This window comes from Dunckerocampus dactyliophorus, chromosome 6 (assembly GCF_027744805.1).
Source record: "Dunckerocampus dactyliophorus isolate RoL2022-P2 chromosome 6, RoL_Ddac_1.1, whole genome shotgun sequence".
In the NCBI taxonomy this organism is placed as follows: Eukaryota; Metazoa; Chordata; class Actinopteri; order Syngnathiformes; family Syngnathidae; genus Dunckerocampus; species Dunckerocampus dactyliophorus.
Window position 1 is genome coordinate 716,543 of NC_072824.1, and position 14,210 is coordinate 730,752.

Below are 14,210 nucleotides of genomic sequence, written 5' to 3' on the forward strand. Positions count from 1 at the left end.
TTGCAGAAGCGCAGTTTGACCAGTGTCGTCTTTAAAAGGAAAGTTTTCAGAGCGCTTTCCGGCTTACGGCCATACTACCCTGAGAACGCCCGATCTCGTCCGATCTCGGAAGCTAAGCAGGGGCGGGCCTGGTTAGTACTTGGATGGGAGACCGCCTGGGAATACCAGGTGCTGTAAGCTTTTTAGGCTCTTGGCTTTCAGCAGAGGGCGCTGTTTCCCACTTCTTGGAAAACGCCATCACTTTGAATGGAGGAAGAGTATTTATTTTGCCCTCATGTGAGGAACATCCATCTACAGTGTTTTTCTATCTGCTGTGAAGTTCAAACAGGCTTATAGGCTGGCTGTGGCTGCGACCGGTGGCACAAAACAGCCAGAAAAACCATACGAGCAGCAAAGTGTGCACACACATCCGAGACCGTTTGCAGAAGCGCAGTTTGACCAGTGTCGTCTTTAAAAGGAAAGTTTTCAGAGAGCTTTCCGGCTTACGGCCATACTATCCTGAGAACGCCCGATCTCGTCCGATCTCGGAAGCTAAGCAGGGGCGGACCTGGTTAGTACTTGGATGGGAGACCGCCTGGGAATACCAGGTGCTGTAAGCTTTTTAGGCTCTTGGCTTTCAGCAGAGGGCGCTGTTTCCCACTTCTTGGAAAACGCCATCACTTTGAATGGAGGAAGAGTATTTATTTTGCCCTCATGTGAGGAACATCCATCTACAGTGTTTTTCTATCTGCTGTGAAGTTCAAACAGGCTTATAGGCTGGCTGTGGCTGCGACCGGTGGCACAAAACAGCCAGAAAAACCATACAAGCAGCAAAGTGTGCACACACATCCGAGACCGTTTGCAGAAGCGCAATTTGACCAGTGTCGTCTTTAAAAGGAAAGTTTTCAGAGAGCTTTCCGGCTTACGGCCATACTACCCTGAGAACGCCCGATCTCGTCCGTTCTCGGAAGCTAAGCAGGGGCGGGCCTGGTTAGTACTTGGATGGGAGACCGCCTGGGAATACCAGGTGCTGTAAGCTTTTTAGGCTCTTGGCTTTCAGCAGAGGGCGCTGTTTCCCACTTCTTGGAAAACGCCATCACTTTGAATGGAGGAAGAGTATTTATCTTGCCCTCATGTGAGGAACATCCATCTACAGTGTTTTTCTATCTGCTGTGAAGTTCAAACAGGCTTATAGGCTGGCTGTGGCTGCGACCGGTGGCACAAAACAGCCAGAAAAACCATACGAGCAGCAAAGTGTGCACACACATCCGAGACCGTTTGCAGAAGCGCAGTTTGACCAGTGTCGTCTTTAAAAGGAAAGTTTTCAGAGAGCTTTCCGGCTTACGGCCATACTACCCTGAGAATGCCCGATCTCGTCCGATCTCGGAAGCTAAGCAGGGGCGGGCCTGGTTAGTACTTGGATGGGAGACCGCCTGGGAATACCAGGTGCTGTAAGCTTTTTAGGCTCTTGGCGTTCAGCAGAGGGCGCTGTTTCCCACTTCTTGGAAAACGCCATCACTTTGAATGGAGGAAGAGTATTTATTTTGCCCTCATGTGAGGAACATCCATCTATTTGTCTCTCTGCTGTGAAGTTCAAACAGGCCTATAGGCTGGCTGTGGCTGCGACCGGTGGCACAAAACAGCCAGAAAAACCATACGAGCAGCAAAGTGTGCACACACATCCGAGACCGTTTGCAGAAGCGCAGTTTGACCAGTGTCGTCTTTAAAAGGAAAGTTTTCAGAGAGCTTTCCGGCTTACGGCCATACTACCCTGAGAACACCCGATCTCGTCCGATCTCGGAAGCTAAGCAGGGGCGGGCCTGGTTAGTACTTGGATGGGAGACCGCCTGGGAATACCAGGTGCTGTAAGCTTTTTAGGCTCTTGGCTTTCAGCAGAGGGCGCTGTTTCCCACTTCTTGGAAAACGCCATCACTTTGAATGGAGGAAGAGTATTTATTTTGCCCTCATGTGAGGAACATCCATCTACAGTATTTTTCTCTCTGCTGTGAAGTTCAAACAGGCTTATAGGCTGGCTGTGGCTGCGACCGGTGGCACAAAACAGCCAGAAAAACCATACGAGCAGCAAAGTGTGCACACACATCCGAGACCGTTTGCAGAAGCGCAGTTTGACCAGTGTCGTCTTTAAAAGGAAAGTTTTCAGAGAGCTTTCCGGCTTACGGCCATACTATCCTGAGAACGCCCGATCTCGTCCGATCTCGGAAGCTAAGCAGGGGCGGACCTGGTTAGTACTTGGATGGGAGACCGCCTGGGAATACCAGGTGCTGTAAGCTTTTTAGGCTCTTGGCTTTCAGCAGAGGGCGCTGTTTCCCACTTCTTGGAAAACGCCATCACTTTGAATGGAGGAAGAGTATTTATTTTGCCCTCATGTGAGGAACATCCATCTATTTGTCTCTCTGCTGTGAAGTTCAAACAGGCCTATAGGCTGGCTGTGGCTGCGACCGGTGGCACAAAACAGCCAGAAAAACCATACGAGCAGCAAAGTGTGCACACACATCCGAGACCGTTTGCAGAAGCGCAGTTTGACCAGTGTCGTCTTTAAAAGGAAAGTTTTCAGAGCGCTTTCCGGCTTACGGCCATACTACCCTGAGAACGCCCGATCTCGTCTGATCTCGGAAGCTAAGCAGGGGCGGGCCTGGTTAGTACTTGGATGGGAGACCGCCTGGGAATACCAGGTGCTGTAAGCTTTTTAGGCTCTTGGCTTTCAGCAGAGGGCGCTGTTTCCCACTTCTTGGAAAACGCCATCACTTTGAATGGAGGAAGAGTATTTATTTTGCCCTCATGTGAGGAACATCCATCTACAGTGTTTTTCTATCTGCTGTGAAGTTCAAACAGGCTTATAGGCTGGCTGTGGCTGCGACCGGTGGCACAAAACAGCCAGAAAAACCATACGAGCAGCAAAGTGTGCACACACATCCGAGACCGTTTGCAGAAGCGCAGTTTGACCAGTGTCGTCTTTAAAAGGAAAGTTTTCAGAGAGCTTTCCGGCTTACGGCCATACTATCCTGAGAACGCCCGATCTCGTCCGATCTCGGAAGCTAAGCAGGGGCGGACCTGGTTAGTACTTGAATGGGAGACCGCCTGGGAATACCAGGTGCTGTAAGCTTTTTAGGCTCTTGGCTTTCAGCAGAGGGCGCTGTTTCCCACTTCTTGGAAAACGCCATCACTTTGAATGGAGGAAGAGTATTTATTTTGCCCTCATGTGAGGAACATCCATCTACAGTATTTGTCTCTCTGCTGTGAAGTTCAAACAGGCTTATAGGCTGGCTGTGGCTGCGACCGGTGGCACAAAACAGCCAGAAAAACCATACGAGCAGCAAAGTGTGCACACACATCCGAGACCGTTTGCAGAAGCGCAGTTTGACCAGTGTCGTCTTTAAAAGGAAAGTTTTCAGAGAGCTTTCCGGCTTACGGCCATACTATCCTGAGAACGCCCGATCTCGTCCGATCTCGGAAGCTAAGCAGGGGCGGACCAGGTTAGTACTTGGATGGGAGACCGCCTGGGAATACCAGGTGCTGTAAGCTTTTTAGGCTCTTGGCTTTCAGCAGAGGGCGCTGTTTCCCACTTCTTGGAAAACGCCATCACTTTGAATGGAGGAAGAGTATTTATTTTGCCCTCATGTGAGGAACATCCATCTATTTGTCTCTCTGCTGTGAAGTTCAAACAGGCCTATAGGCTGGCTGTGGCTGCGACCGGTGGCACAAAACAGCCAGAAAAACCATACAAGCAGCAAAGTGTGCACACACATCCGAGACCGTTTGCAGAAGCGCAATTTGACCAGTGTCGTCTTTAAAAGGAAAGTTTTCAGAGAGCTTTCCGGCTTACGGCCATACTACCCTGAGAACGCCCGATCTCGTCCGATCTCGGAAGCTAAGCAGGGGCGGGCCTGGTTAGTACTTGGATGGGAGACCGCCTGGGAATACCAGGTGCTGTAAGCTTTTTAGGCTCTTGGCTTTCAGCAGAGGGCGCTGTTTCCCACTTCTTGGAAAACGCCATCACTTTGAATGGAGGAAGAGTATTTATTTTGCCCTCATGTGAGGACCATCCATCTACAGTGTTTTTCTATCTGCTGTGAAGTTCAAACAGGCTTATAGGCTGGCTGTGGCTGCGACCGGTGGCACAAAACAGCCAGAAAAACCATACGAGCAGCAAAGTGTGCACACACATCCGAGACCGTTTGCAGAAGCGCAGTTTGACCAGTGTCGTCTTTAAAAGGAAAGTTTTCAGAGAGCTGTCCGGCTTACGGCCATACTACCCTGAGAACGCCCGATCTCGTCCGATCTCGGAAGCTAAGCAGGGGCGGGCCTGGTTAGTACTTGGATGGGAGACCGCCTGGGAATACCAGGTGCTGTAAGCTTTTTAGGCTCTTGGCTTTCAGCAGAGGGCGCTGTTTCCCACTTCTTGGAAAACGCCATCACTTTGAATGGAGGAAGAGTATTTATTTTGCCCTCATGTGAGGAACATCCATCTACAGTGTTTTTCTATCTGCTGTGAAGTTCAAACAGGCTTATAGGCTGGCTGTGGCTGCGACCGGTGGCACAAAACAGCCAGAAAAACCATACAAGCAGCAAAGTGTGCACACACATCCGAGACCGTTTGCAGAAGCGCAATTTGACCAGTGTCGTCTTTAAAAGGAAAGTTTTCAGAGAGCTTTCCGGCTTACGGCCATACTACCCTGAGAACGCCCGATCTCGTCCGATCTCGGAAGCTAAGCAGGGGCGGGCCTGGTTAGTACTTGGATGGGAGACCGCCTGGGAATACCAGGTGCTGTAAGCTTTTTAGGCTCTTGGCTTTCAGCAGAGGGCGCTGTTTCCCACTTCTTGGAAAACGCCATCACTTTGAATGGAGGAAGAGTATTTATTTTGCCCTCATGTGAGGAACATCCATCTACAGTGTTTTTCTATCTGCTGTGAAGTTCAAACAGGCTTATAGGCTGGCTGTGGCTGCGACCGGTGGCACAAAACAGCCAGAAAAACCATACGAGCAGCAAAGTGTGCACACACATCCGAGACCGTTTGCAGAAGCGCAGTTTGACCAGTGTCGTCTTTAAAAGGAAAGTTTTCAGAGAGCTTTCCGGCTTACGGCCATACTACCCTGAGAATGCCCGATCTCGTCCGATCTTGGAAGCTAAGCAGGGGCGGGCCTGGTTAGTACTTGGATGGGAGACCGCCTGGGAATACCAGGTGCTGTAAGCTTTTTAGGCTCTTGGCGTTCAGCAGAGGGCGCTGTTTCCCACTTCTTGGAAAACGCCATCACTTTGAATGGAGGAAGAGTATTTATTTTGCCCTCATGTGAGGAACATCCATCTATTTGTCTCTCTGCTGTGAAGTTCAAACAGGCCTATAGGCTGGCTGTGGCTGCGACCGGTGGCACAAAACAGCCAGAAAAACCATACGAGCAGCAAAGTGTGCACACACATCCGAGACCGTTTGCAGAAGCGCAGTTTGACCAGTGTCGTCTTTAAAAGGAAAGTTTTCAGAGCGCTTTCCGGCTTACGGCCATACTACCCTGAGAACGCCCGATCTCGTCCGATCTCGGAAGCTAAGCAGGGGCGGGCCTGGTTAGTACTTGGATGGGAGACCGCCTGGGAATACCAGGTGCTGTAAGCTTTTTAGGCTCTTGGCTTTCAGCAGAGGGCGCTGTTTCCCACTTCTTGGAAAACGCCATCACTTTGAATGGAGGAAGAGTATTTATTTTGCCCTCATGTGAGGAACATCCATCTACAGTGTTTTTCTATCTGCTGTGAAGTTCAAACAGGCTTATAGGCTGGCTGTGGCTGCGACCGGTGGCACAAAACAGCCAGAAAAACCATACGAGCAGCAAAGTGTGCACACACATCCGAGACCGTTTGCAGAAGCGCAGTTTGACCAGTGTCGTCTTTAAAAGGAAAGTTTTCAGAGAGCTTTCCGGCTTACGGCCATACTATCCTGAGAACGCCCGATCTCGTCCGATCTCGGAAGCTAAGCAGGGGCGGACCTGGTTAGTACTTGGATGGGAGACCGCCTGGGAATACCAGGTGCTGTAAGCTTTTTAGGCTCTTGGCTTTCAGCAGAGGGCGCTGTTTCCCACTTCTTGGAAAACGCCATCACTTTGAATGGAGGAAGAGTATTTATTTTGCCCTCATGTGAGGAACATCCATCTACAGTATTTGTCTCTCTGCTGTGAAGTTCAAACAGGCTTATAGGCTGGCTGTGGCTGCGACCGGTGGCACAAAACAGCCAGAAAAACCATACGAGCAGCAAAGTGTGCACACACATCCGAGACCGTTTGCAGAAGCGCAGTTTGACCAGTGTCGTCTTTAAAAGGAAAGTTTTCAGAGAGCTTTCCGGCTTACGGCCATACTATCCTGAGAACGCCCGATCTCGTCCGATCTCAGAAGCTAAGCAGGGGCGGACCAGGTTAGTACTTGGATGGGAGACCGCCTGGGAATACCAGGTGCTGTAAGCTTTTTAGGCTCTTGGCTTTCAGCAGAGGGCGCTGTTTCCCACTTCTTGGAAAACGCCATCACTTTGAATGGAGGAAGAGTATTTATTTTGCCCTCATGTGAGGAACATCCATCTATTTGTCTCTCTGCTGTGAAGTTCAAACAGGCCTATAGGCTGGCTGTGGCTGCGACCGGTGGCACAAAACAGCCAGAAAAACCATACAAGCAGCAAAGTGTGCACACACATCCGAGACCGTTTGCAGAAGCGCAATTTGACCAGTGTCGTCTTTAAAAGGAAAGTTTTCAGAGAGCTTTCCGGCTTACGGCCATACTACCCTGAGAACGCCCGATCTCGTCCGATCTCGGAAGCTAAGCAGGGGCGGGCCTGGTTAGTACTTGGATGGGAGACCGCCTGGGAATACCAGGTGCTGTAAGCTTTTTAGGCTCTTGGCTTTCAGCAGAGGGCGCTGTTTCCCACTTCTTGGAAAACGCCATCACTTTGAATGGAGGAAGAGTATTTATTTTGCCCTCATGTGAGGACCATCCATCTACAGTGTTTTTCTATCTGCTGTGAAGTTCAAACAGGCTTATAGGCTGGCTGTGGCTGCGACCGGTGGCACAAAACAGCCAGAAAAACCATACGAGCAGCAAAGTGTGCACACACATCCGAGACCGTTTGCAGAAGCGCAGTTTGACCAGTGTCGTCTTTAAAAGGAAAGTTTTCAGAGAGCTGTCCGGCTTACGGCCATACTACCCTGAGAACGCCCGATCTCGTCCGATCTCGGAAGCTAAGCAGGGGCGGGCCTGGTTAGTACTTGGATGGGAGACCGCCTGGGAATACCAGGTGCTGTAAGCTTTTTAGGCTCTTGGCTTTCAGCAGAGGGCGCTGTTTCCCACTTCTTGGAAAACGCCATCACTTTGAATGGAGGAAGAGTATTTATTTTGCCCTCATGTGAGGAACATCCATCTACAGTGTTTTTCTATCTGCTGTGAAGTTCAAACAGGCTTATAGGCTGGCTGTGGCTGCGACCGGTGGCACAAAACAGCCAGAAAAACCATACAAGCAGCAAAGTGTGCACACACATCCGAGACCGTTTGCAGAAGCGCAATTTGACCAGTGTCGTCTTTAAAAGGAAAGTTTTCAGAGAGCTTTCCGGCTTACGGCCATACTACCCTGAGAACGCCCGATCTCGTCCGTTCTCGGAAGCTAAGCAGGGGCGGGCCTGGTTAGTACTTGGATGGGAGACCGCCTGGGAATACCAGGTGCTGTAAGCTTTTTAGGCTCTTGGCTTTCAGCAGAGGGCGCTGTTTCCCACTTCTTGGAAAACGCCATCACTTTGAATGGAGGAAGAGTATTTATCTTGCCCTCATGTGAGGAACATCCATCTACAGTGTTTTTCTATCTGCTGTGAAGTTCAAACAGGCTTATAGGCTGGCTGTGGCTGCGACCGGTGGCACAAAACAGCCAGAAAAACCATACGAGCAGCAAAGTGTGCACACACATCCGAGACCGTTTGCAGAAGCGCAGTTTGACCAGTGTCGTCTTTAAAAGGAAAGTTTTCAGAGAGCTTTCCGGCTTACGGCCATACTACCCTGAGAATGCCCGATCTCGTCCGATCTCGGAAGCTAAGCAGGGGCGGGCCTGGTTAGTACTTGGATGGGAGACCGCCTGGGAATACCAGGTGCTGTAAGCTTTTTAGGCTCTTGGCGTTCAGCAGAGGGCGCTGTTTCCCACTTCTTGGAAAACGCCATCACTTTGAATGGAGGAAGAGTATTTATTTTGCCCTCATGTGAGGAACATCCATCTATTTGTCTCTCTGCTGTGAAGTTCAAACAGGCCTATAGGCTGGCTGTGGCTGCGACCGGTGGCACAAAACAGCCAGAAAAACCATACGAGCAGCAAAGTGTGCACACACATCCGAGACCGTTTGCAGAAGCGCAGTTTGACCAGTGTCGTCTTTAAAAGGAAAGTTTTCAGAGAGCTTTCCGGCTTACGGCCATACTACCCTGAGAACACCCGATCTCGTCCGATCTCGGAAGCTAAGCAGGGGCGGGCCTGGTTAGTACTTGGATGGGAGACCGCCTGGGAATACCAGGTGCTGTAAGCTTTTTAGGCTCTTGGCTTTCAGCAGAGGGCGCTGTTTCCCACTTCTTGGAAAACGCCATCACTTTGAATGGAGGAAGAGTATTTATTTTGCCCTCATGTGAGGAACATCCATCTACAGTATTTGTCTCTCTGCTGTGAAGTTCAAACAGGCTTATAGGCTGGCTGTGGCTGCGACCGGTGGCACAAAACAGCCAGAAAAACCATACGAGCAGCAAAGTGTGCACACACATCCGAGACCGTTTGCAGAAGCGCAGTTTGACCAGTGTCGTCTTTAAAAGGAAAGTTTTCAGAGAGCTTTCCGGCTTACGGCCATACTATCCTGAGAACGCCCGATCTCGTCCGATCTCGGAAGCTAAGCAGGGGCGGACCTGGTTAGTACTTGGATGGGAGACCGCCTGGGAATACCAGGTGCTGTAAGCTTTTTAGGCTCTTGGCTTTCAGCAGAGGGCGCTGTTTCCCACTTCTTGGAAAACGCCATCACTTTGAATGGAGGAAGAGTATTTATTTTGCCCTCATGTGAGGAACATCCATCTATTTGTCTCTCTGCTGTGAAGTTCAAACAGGCCTATAGGCTGGCTGTGGCTGCGACCGGTGGCACAAAACAGCCAGAAAAACCATACGAGCAGCAAAGTGTGCACACACATCCGAGACCGTTTGCAGAAGCGCAGTTTGACCAGTGTCGTCTTTAAAAGGAAAGTTTTCAGAGCGCTTTCCGGCTTACGGCCATACTACCCTGAGAACGCCCGATCTCGTCTGATCTCGGAAGCTAAGCAGGGGCGGGCCTGGTTAGTACTTGGATGGGAGACCGCCTGGGAATACCAGGTGCTGTAAGCTTTTTAGGCTCTTGGCTTTCAGCAGAGGGCGCTGTTTCCCACTTCTTGGAAAACGCCATCACTTTGAATGGAGGAAGAGTATTTATTTTGCCCTCATGTGAGGAACATCCATCTACAGTGTTTTTCTATCTGCTGTGAAGTTCAAACAGGCTTATAGGCTGGCTGTGGCTGCGACCGGTGGCACAAAACAGCCAGAAAAACCATACGAGCAGCAAAGTGTGCACACACATCCGAGACCGTTTGCAGAAGCGCAGTTTGACCAGTGTCGTCTTTAAAAGGAAAGTTTTCAGAGAGCTTTCCGGCTTACGGCCATACTATCCTGAGAACGCCCGATCTCGTCCGATCTCGGAAGCTAAGCAGGGGCGGACCTGGTTAGTACTTGGATGGGAGACCGCCTGGGAATACCAGGTGCTGTAAGCTTTTTAGGCTCTTGGCTTTCAGCAGAGGGCGCTGTTTCCCACTTCTTGGAAAACGCCATCACTTTGAATGGAGGAAGAGTATTTATTTTGCCCTCATGTGAGGAACATCCATCTACAGTATTTGTCTCTCTGCTGTGAAGTTCAAACAGGCTTATAGGCTGGCTGTGGCTGCGACCGGTGGCACAAAACAGCCAGAAAAACCATACGAGCAGCAAAGTGTGCACACACATCCGAGACCGTTTGCAGAAGCGCAGTTTGACCAGTGTCGTCTTTAAAAGGAAAGTTTTCAGAGAGCTTTCCGGCTTACGGCCATACTATCCTGAGAACGCCCGATCTCGTCCGATCTCAGAAGCTAAGCAGGGGCGGACCAGGTTAGTACTTGGATGGGAGACCGCCTGGGAATACCAGGTGCTGTAAGCTTTTTAGGCTCTTGGCTTTCAGCAGAGGGCGCTGTTTCCCACTTCTTGGAAAACGCCATCACTTTGAATGGAGGAAGAGTATTTATTTTGCCCTCATGTGAGGAACATCCATCTATTTGTCTCTCTGCTGTGAAGTTCAAACAGGCCTATAGGCTGGCTGTGGCTGCGACCGGTGGCACAAAACAGCCAGAAAAACCATACAAGCAGCAAAGTGTGCACACACATCCGAGACCGTTTGCAGAAGCGCAATTTGACCAGTGTCGTCTTTAAAAGGAAAGTTTTCAGAGAGCTTTCCGGCTTACGGCCATACTACCCTGAGAACGCCCGATCTCGTCCGTTCTCGGAAGCTAAGCAGGGGCGGGCCTGGTTAGTACTTGGATGGGAGACCGCCTGGGAATACCAGGTGCTGTAAGCTTTTTAGGCTCTTGGCTTTCAGCAGAGGGCGCTGTTTCCCACTTCTTGGAAAACGCCATCACTTTGAATGGAGGAAGAGTATTTATCTTGCCCTCATGTGAGGAACATCCATCTACAGTGTTTTTCTATCTGCTGTGAAGTTCAAACAGGCTTATAGGCTGGCTGTGGCTGCGACCGGTGGCACAAAACAGCCAGAAAAACCATACGAGCAGCAAAGTGTGCACACACATCCGAGACCGTTTGCAGAAGCGCAGTTTGACCAGTGTCGTCTTTAAAAGGAAAGTTTTCAGAGAGCTTTCCGGCTTACGGCCATACTACCCTGAGAATGCCCGATCTCGTCCGATCTCGGAAGCTAAGCAGGGGCGGGCCTGGTTAGTACTTGGATGGGAGACCGCCTGGGAATACCAGGTGCTGTAAGCTTTTTAGGCTCTTGGCGTTCAGCAGAGGGCGCTGTTTCCCACTTCTTGGAAAACGCCATCACTTTGAATGGAGGAAGAGTATTTATTTTGCCCTCATGTGAGGAACATCCATCTATTTGTCTCTCTGCTGTGAAGTTCAAACAGGCCTATAGGCTGGCTGTGGCTGCGACCGGTGGCACAAAACAGCCAGAAAAACCATACGAGCAGCAAAGTGTGCACACACATCCGAGACCGTTTGCAGAAGCGCAGTTTGACCAGTGTCGTCTTTAAAAGGAAAGTTTTCAGAGAGCTTTCCGGCTTACGGCCATACTACCCTGAGAACACCCGATCTCGTCCGATCTCGGAAGCTAAGCAGGGGCGGGCCTGGTTAGTACTTGGATGGGAGACCGCCTGGGAATACCAGGTGCTGTAAGCTTTTTAGGCTCTTGGCTTTCAGCAGAGGGCGCTGTTTCCCACTTCTTGGAAAACGCCATCACTTTGAATGGAGGAAGAGTATTTATTTTGCCCTCATGTGAGGAACATCCATCTACAGTATTTGTCTCTCTGCTGTGAAGTTCAAACAGGCTTATAGGCTGGCTGTGGCTGCGACCGGTGGCACAAAACAGCCAGAAAAACCATACGAGCAGCAAAGTGTGCACACACATCCGAGACCGTTTGCAGAAGCGCAGTTTGACCAGTGTCGTCTTTAAAAGGAAAGTTTTCAGAGAGCTTTCCGGCTTACGGCCATACTATCCTGAGAACGCCCGATCTCGTCCGATCTCGGAAGCTAAGCAGGGGCGGACCTGGTTAGTACTTGGATGGGAGACCGCCTGGGAATACCAGGTGCTGTAAGCTTTTTAGGCTCTTGGCTTTCAGCAGAGGGCGCTGTTTCCCACTTCTTGGAAAACGCCATCACTTTGAATGGAGGAAGAGTATTTATTTTGCCCTCATGTGAGGAACATCCATCTATTTGTCTCTCTGCTGTGAAGTTCAAACAGGCCTATAGGCTGGCTGTGGCTGCGACCGGTGGCACAAAACAGCCAGAAAAACCATACGAGCAGCAAAGTGTGCACACACATCCGAGACCGTTTGCAGAAGCGCAGTTTGACCAGTGTCGTCTTTAAAAGGAAAGTTTTCAGAGCGCTTTCCGGCTTACGGCCATACTACCCTGAGAACGCCCGATCTCGTCTGATCTCGGAAGCTAAGCAGGGGCGGGCCTGGTTAGTACTTGGATGGGAGACCGCCTGGGAATACCAGGTGCTGTAAGCTTTTTAGGCTCTTGGCTTTCAGCAGAGGGCGCTGTTTCCCACTTCTTGGAAAACGCCATCACTTTGAATGGAGGAAGAGTATTTATTTTGCCCTCATGTGAGGAACATCCATCTATTTGTCTCTCTGCTGTGAAGTTCAAACAGGCCTATAGGCTGGCTGTGGCTGCGACCGGTGGCACAAAACAGCCAGAAAAACCATACGAGCAGCAAAGTGTGCACACACATCCGAGACCGTTTGCAGAAGCGCAGTTTGACCAGTGTCGTCTTTAAAAGGAAAGTTTTCAGAGCGCTTTCCGGCTTACGGCCATACTACCCTGAGAACGCCCGATCTCGTCTGATCTCGGAAGCTAAGCAGGGGCGGGCCTGGTTAGTACTTGGATGGGAGACCGCCTGGGAATACCAGGTGCTGTAAGCTTTTTAGGCTCTTGGCTTTCAGCAGAGGGCGCTGTTTCCCACTTCTTGGAAAACGCCATCACTTTGAATGGAGGAAGAGTATTTATTTTGCCCTCATGTGAGGAACATCCATCTACAGTGTTTTTCTATCTGCTGTGAAGTTCAAACAGGCTTATAGGCTGGCTGTGGCTGCGACCGGTGGCACAAAACAGCCAGAAAAACCATACGAGCAGCAAAGTGTGCACACACATCCGAGACCGTTTGCAGAAGCGCAGTTTGACCAGTGTCGTCTTTAAAAGGAAAGTTTTCAGAGAGCTTTCCGGCTTACGGCCATACTATCCTGAGAACGCCCGATCTCGTCCGATCTCGGAAGCTAAGCAGGGGCGGACCTGGTTAGTACTTGGATGGGAGACCGCCTGGGAATACCAGGTGCTGTAAGCTTTTTAGGCTCTTGGCTTTCAGCAGAGGGCGCTGTTTCCCACTTCTTGGAAAACGCCATCACTTTGAATGGAGGAAGAGTATTTATTTTGCCCTCATGTGAGGAACATCCATCTACAGTATTTGTCTCTCTGCTGTGAAGTTCAAACAGGCTTATAGGCTGGCTGTGGCTGCGACCGGTGGCACAAAACAGCCAGAAAAACCATACGAGCAGCAAAGTGTGCACACACATCCGAGACCGTTTGCAGAAGCGCAGTTTGACCAGTGTCGTCTTTAAAAGGAAAGTTTTCAGAGAGCTTTCCGGCTTACGGCCATACTATCCTGAGAACGCCCGATCTCGTCCGATCTCAGAAGCTAAGCAGGGGCGGACCAGGTTAGTACTTGGATGGGAGACCGCCTGGGAATACCAGGTGCTGTAAGCTTTTTAGGCTCTTGGCTTTCAGCAGAGGGCGCTGTTTCCCACTTCTTGGAAAACGCCATCACTTTGAATGGAGGAAGAGTATTTATTTTGCCCTCATGTGAGGAACATCCATCTATTTGTCTCTCTGCTGTGAAGTTCAAACAGGCCTATAGGCTGGCTGTGGCTGCGACCGGTGGCACAAAACAGCCAGAAAAACCATACAAGCAGCAAAGTGTGCACACACATCCGAGACCGTTTGCAGAAGCGCAATTTGACCAGTGTCGTCTTTAAAAGGAAAGTTTTCAGAGAGCTTTCCGGCTTACGGCCATACTACCCTGAGAACGCCCGATCTCGTCCGTTCTCGGAAGCTAAGCAGGGGCGGGCCTGGTTAGTACTTGGATGGGAGACCGCCTGGGAATACCAGGTGCTGTAAGCTTTTTAGGCTCTTGGCTTTCAGCAGAGGGCGCTGTTTCCCACTTCTTGGAAAACGCCATCACTTTGAATGGAGGAAGAGTATTTATCTTGCCCTCATGTGAGGAACATCCATCTACAGTGTTTTTCTATCTGCTGTGAAGTTCAAACAGGCTTATAGGCTGGCTGTGGCTGCGACCGGTGGCACAAAACAGCCAGAAAAACCATACGAGCAGCAAAGTGTGCACACACATCCGAGACCGTTTGCAGAAGCGCAGTTTGACCAGT

At 50.4% G+C, this 14,210-nt stretch overlaps 34 non-coding genes across 34 annotated transcripts; all 34 read left to right on the forward strand.

The window, feature by feature from the left end:
* Positions 1-61: 61 nt before the first annotated feature.
* Positions 62-180, forward strand: LOC129184328 (5S ribosomal RNA). Its single transcript, XR_008571709.1, has one exon. It is a non-coding gene; the product is annotated as a 5S ribosomal RNA (ribosomal RNA).
* A 300-nt stretch (positions 181-480) lies between these two features.
* Positions 481-599, forward strand: LOC129183810 (5S ribosomal RNA). The gene has a single exon (XR_008571220.1). It is a non-coding gene; the product is annotated as a 5S ribosomal RNA (ribosomal RNA).
* A 300-nt stretch (positions 600-899) lies between these two features.
* On the forward strand, positions 900-1,018 carry LOC129183584 (5S ribosomal RNA). Its single transcript, XR_008570998.1, has one exon. It is a non-coding gene; the product is annotated as a 5S ribosomal RNA (ribosomal RNA).
* A 300-nt stretch (positions 1,019-1,318) lies between these two features.
* On the forward strand, positions 1,319-1,437 carry LOC129183415 (5S ribosomal RNA). Its single transcript, XR_008570833.1, has one exon. It is a non-coding gene; the product is annotated as a 5S ribosomal RNA (ribosomal RNA).
* A 295-nt stretch (positions 1,438-1,732) lies between these two features.
* LOC129184126 (5S ribosomal RNA) lies at positions 1,733-1,851 on the forward strand. The gene has a single exon (XR_008571515.1). It is a non-coding gene; the product is annotated as a 5S ribosomal RNA (ribosomal RNA).
* Positions 1,852-2,151: 300 nt separating this feature from the next.
* LOC129183811 (5S ribosomal RNA) lies at positions 2,152-2,270 on the forward strand. The gene has a single exon (XR_008571221.1). It is a non-coding gene; the product is annotated as a 5S ribosomal RNA (ribosomal RNA).
* Positions 2,271-2,565: 295 nt separating this feature from the next.
* On the forward strand, positions 2,566-2,684 carry LOC129184509 (5S ribosomal RNA). The gene has a single exon (XR_008571882.1). It is a non-coding gene; the product is annotated as a 5S ribosomal RNA (ribosomal RNA).
* Positions 2,685-2,984: 300 nt separating this feature from the next.
* On the forward strand, positions 2,985-3,103 carry LOC129183939 (5S ribosomal RNA). The gene has a single exon (XR_008571345.1). It is a non-coding gene; the product is annotated as a 5S ribosomal RNA (ribosomal RNA).
* Positions 3,104-3,403: 300 nt separating this feature from the next.
* Positions 3,404-3,522, forward strand: LOC129183642 (5S ribosomal RNA). The gene has a single exon (XR_008571056.1). It is a non-coding gene; the product is annotated as a 5S ribosomal RNA (ribosomal RNA).
* A 295-nt stretch (positions 3,523-3,817) lies between these two features.
* LOC129184329 (5S ribosomal RNA) lies at positions 3,818-3,936 on the forward strand. Its single transcript, XR_008571710.1, has one exon. It is a non-coding gene; the product is annotated as a 5S ribosomal RNA (ribosomal RNA).
* A 300-nt stretch (positions 3,937-4,236) lies between these two features.
* LOC129184330 (5S ribosomal RNA) lies at positions 4,237-4,355 on the forward strand. The gene has a single exon (XR_008571711.1). It is a non-coding gene; the product is annotated as a 5S ribosomal RNA (ribosomal RNA).
* A 300-nt stretch (positions 4,356-4,655) lies between these two features.
* LOC129184331 (5S ribosomal RNA) lies at positions 4,656-4,774 on the forward strand. Its single transcript, XR_008571712.1, has one exon. It is a non-coding gene; the product is annotated as a 5S ribosomal RNA (ribosomal RNA).
* A 300-nt stretch (positions 4,775-5,074) lies between these two features.
* LOC129183899 (5S ribosomal RNA) lies at positions 5,075-5,193 on the forward strand. Its single transcript, XR_008571305.1, has one exon. It is a non-coding gene; the product is annotated as a 5S ribosomal RNA (ribosomal RNA).
* A 295-nt stretch (positions 5,194-5,488) lies between these two features.
* LOC129184332 (5S ribosomal RNA) lies at positions 5,489-5,607 on the forward strand. The gene has a single exon (XR_008571713.1). It is a non-coding gene; the product is annotated as a 5S ribosomal RNA (ribosomal RNA).
* Positions 5,608-5,907: 300 nt separating this feature from the next.
* Positions 5,908-6,026, forward strand: LOC129183812 (5S ribosomal RNA). The gene has a single exon (XR_008571222.1). It is a non-coding gene; the product is annotated as a 5S ribosomal RNA (ribosomal RNA).
* A 300-nt stretch (positions 6,027-6,326) lies between these two features.
* Positions 6,327-6,445, forward strand: LOC129183983 (5S ribosomal RNA). The gene has a single exon (XR_008571388.1). It is a non-coding gene; the product is annotated as a 5S ribosomal RNA (ribosomal RNA).
* A 295-nt stretch (positions 6,446-6,740) lies between these two features.
* Positions 6,741-6,859, forward strand: LOC129184333 (5S ribosomal RNA). The gene has a single exon (XR_008571714.1). It is a non-coding gene; the product is annotated as a 5S ribosomal RNA (ribosomal RNA).
* A 300-nt stretch (positions 6,860-7,159) lies between these two features.
* Positions 7,160-7,278, forward strand: LOC129184334 (5S ribosomal RNA). The gene has a single exon (XR_008571715.1). It is a non-coding gene; the product is annotated as a 5S ribosomal RNA (ribosomal RNA).
* Positions 7,279-7,578: 300 nt separating this feature from the next.
* LOC129183585 (5S ribosomal RNA) lies at positions 7,579-7,697 on the forward strand. Its single transcript, XR_008570999.1, has one exon. It is a non-coding gene; the product is annotated as a 5S ribosomal RNA (ribosomal RNA).
* Positions 7,698-7,997: 300 nt separating this feature from the next.
* Positions 7,998-8,116, forward strand: LOC129183416 (5S ribosomal RNA). The gene has a single exon (XR_008570834.1). It is a non-coding gene; the product is annotated as a 5S ribosomal RNA (ribosomal RNA).
* Positions 8,117-8,411: 295 nt separating this feature from the next.
* On the forward strand, positions 8,412-8,530 carry LOC129184138 (5S ribosomal RNA). The gene has a single exon (XR_008571527.1). It is a non-coding gene; the product is annotated as a 5S ribosomal RNA (ribosomal RNA).
* A 300-nt stretch (positions 8,531-8,830) lies between these two features.
* Positions 8,831-8,949, forward strand: LOC129183813 (5S ribosomal RNA). The gene has a single exon (XR_008571223.1). It is a non-coding gene; the product is annotated as a 5S ribosomal RNA (ribosomal RNA).
* Positions 8,950-9,244: 295 nt separating this feature from the next.
* On the forward strand, positions 9,245-9,363 carry LOC129184510 (5S ribosomal RNA). Its single transcript, XR_008571883.1, has one exon. It is a non-coding gene; the product is annotated as a 5S ribosomal RNA (ribosomal RNA).
* A 300-nt stretch (positions 9,364-9,663) lies between these two features.
* Positions 9,664-9,782, forward strand: LOC129183814 (5S ribosomal RNA). Its single transcript, XR_008571224.1, has one exon. It is a non-coding gene; the product is annotated as a 5S ribosomal RNA (ribosomal RNA).
* Positions 9,783-10,082: 300 nt separating this feature from the next.
* LOC129183984 (5S ribosomal RNA) lies at positions 10,083-10,201 on the forward strand. Its single transcript, XR_008571389.1, has one exon. It is a non-coding gene; the product is annotated as a 5S ribosomal RNA (ribosomal RNA).
* A 295-nt stretch (positions 10,202-10,496) lies between these two features.
* On the forward strand, positions 10,497-10,615 carry LOC129183586 (5S ribosomal RNA). Its single transcript, XR_008571000.1, has one exon. It is a non-coding gene; the product is annotated as a 5S ribosomal RNA (ribosomal RNA).
* Positions 10,616-10,915: 300 nt separating this feature from the next.
* Positions 10,916-11,034, forward strand: LOC129183417 (5S ribosomal RNA). The gene has a single exon (XR_008570835.1). It is a non-coding gene; the product is annotated as a 5S ribosomal RNA (ribosomal RNA).
* A 295-nt stretch (positions 11,035-11,329) lies between these two features.
* On the forward strand, positions 11,330-11,448 carry LOC129184150 (5S ribosomal RNA). The gene has a single exon (XR_008571538.1). It is a non-coding gene; the product is annotated as a 5S ribosomal RNA (ribosomal RNA).
* A 300-nt stretch (positions 11,449-11,748) lies between these two features.
* Positions 11,749-11,867, forward strand: LOC129183815 (5S ribosomal RNA). Its single transcript, XR_008571225.1, has one exon. It is a non-coding gene; the product is annotated as a 5S ribosomal RNA (ribosomal RNA).
* Positions 11,868-12,162: 295 nt separating this feature from the next.
* On the forward strand, positions 12,163-12,281 carry LOC129184512 (5S ribosomal RNA). The gene has a single exon (XR_008571885.1). It is a non-coding gene; the product is annotated as a 5S ribosomal RNA (ribosomal RNA).
* A 295-nt stretch (positions 12,282-12,576) lies between these two features.
* LOC129184513 (5S ribosomal RNA) lies at positions 12,577-12,695 on the forward strand. Its single transcript, XR_008571886.1, has one exon. It is a non-coding gene; the product is annotated as a 5S ribosomal RNA (ribosomal RNA).
* Positions 12,696-12,995: 300 nt separating this feature from the next.
* Positions 12,996-13,114, forward strand: LOC129183816 (5S ribosomal RNA). The gene has a single exon (XR_008571226.1). It is a non-coding gene; the product is annotated as a 5S ribosomal RNA (ribosomal RNA).
* A 300-nt stretch (positions 13,115-13,414) lies between these two features.
* On the forward strand, positions 13,415-13,533 carry LOC129183985 (5S ribosomal RNA). The gene has a single exon (XR_008571390.1). It is a non-coding gene; the product is annotated as a 5S ribosomal RNA (ribosomal RNA).
* Positions 13,534-13,828: 295 nt separating this feature from the next.
* On the forward strand, positions 13,829-13,947 carry LOC129183587 (5S ribosomal RNA). The gene has a single exon (XR_008571001.1). It is a non-coding gene; the product is annotated as a 5S ribosomal RNA (ribosomal RNA).
* Positions 13,948-14,210: the final 263 nt, after the last annotated feature.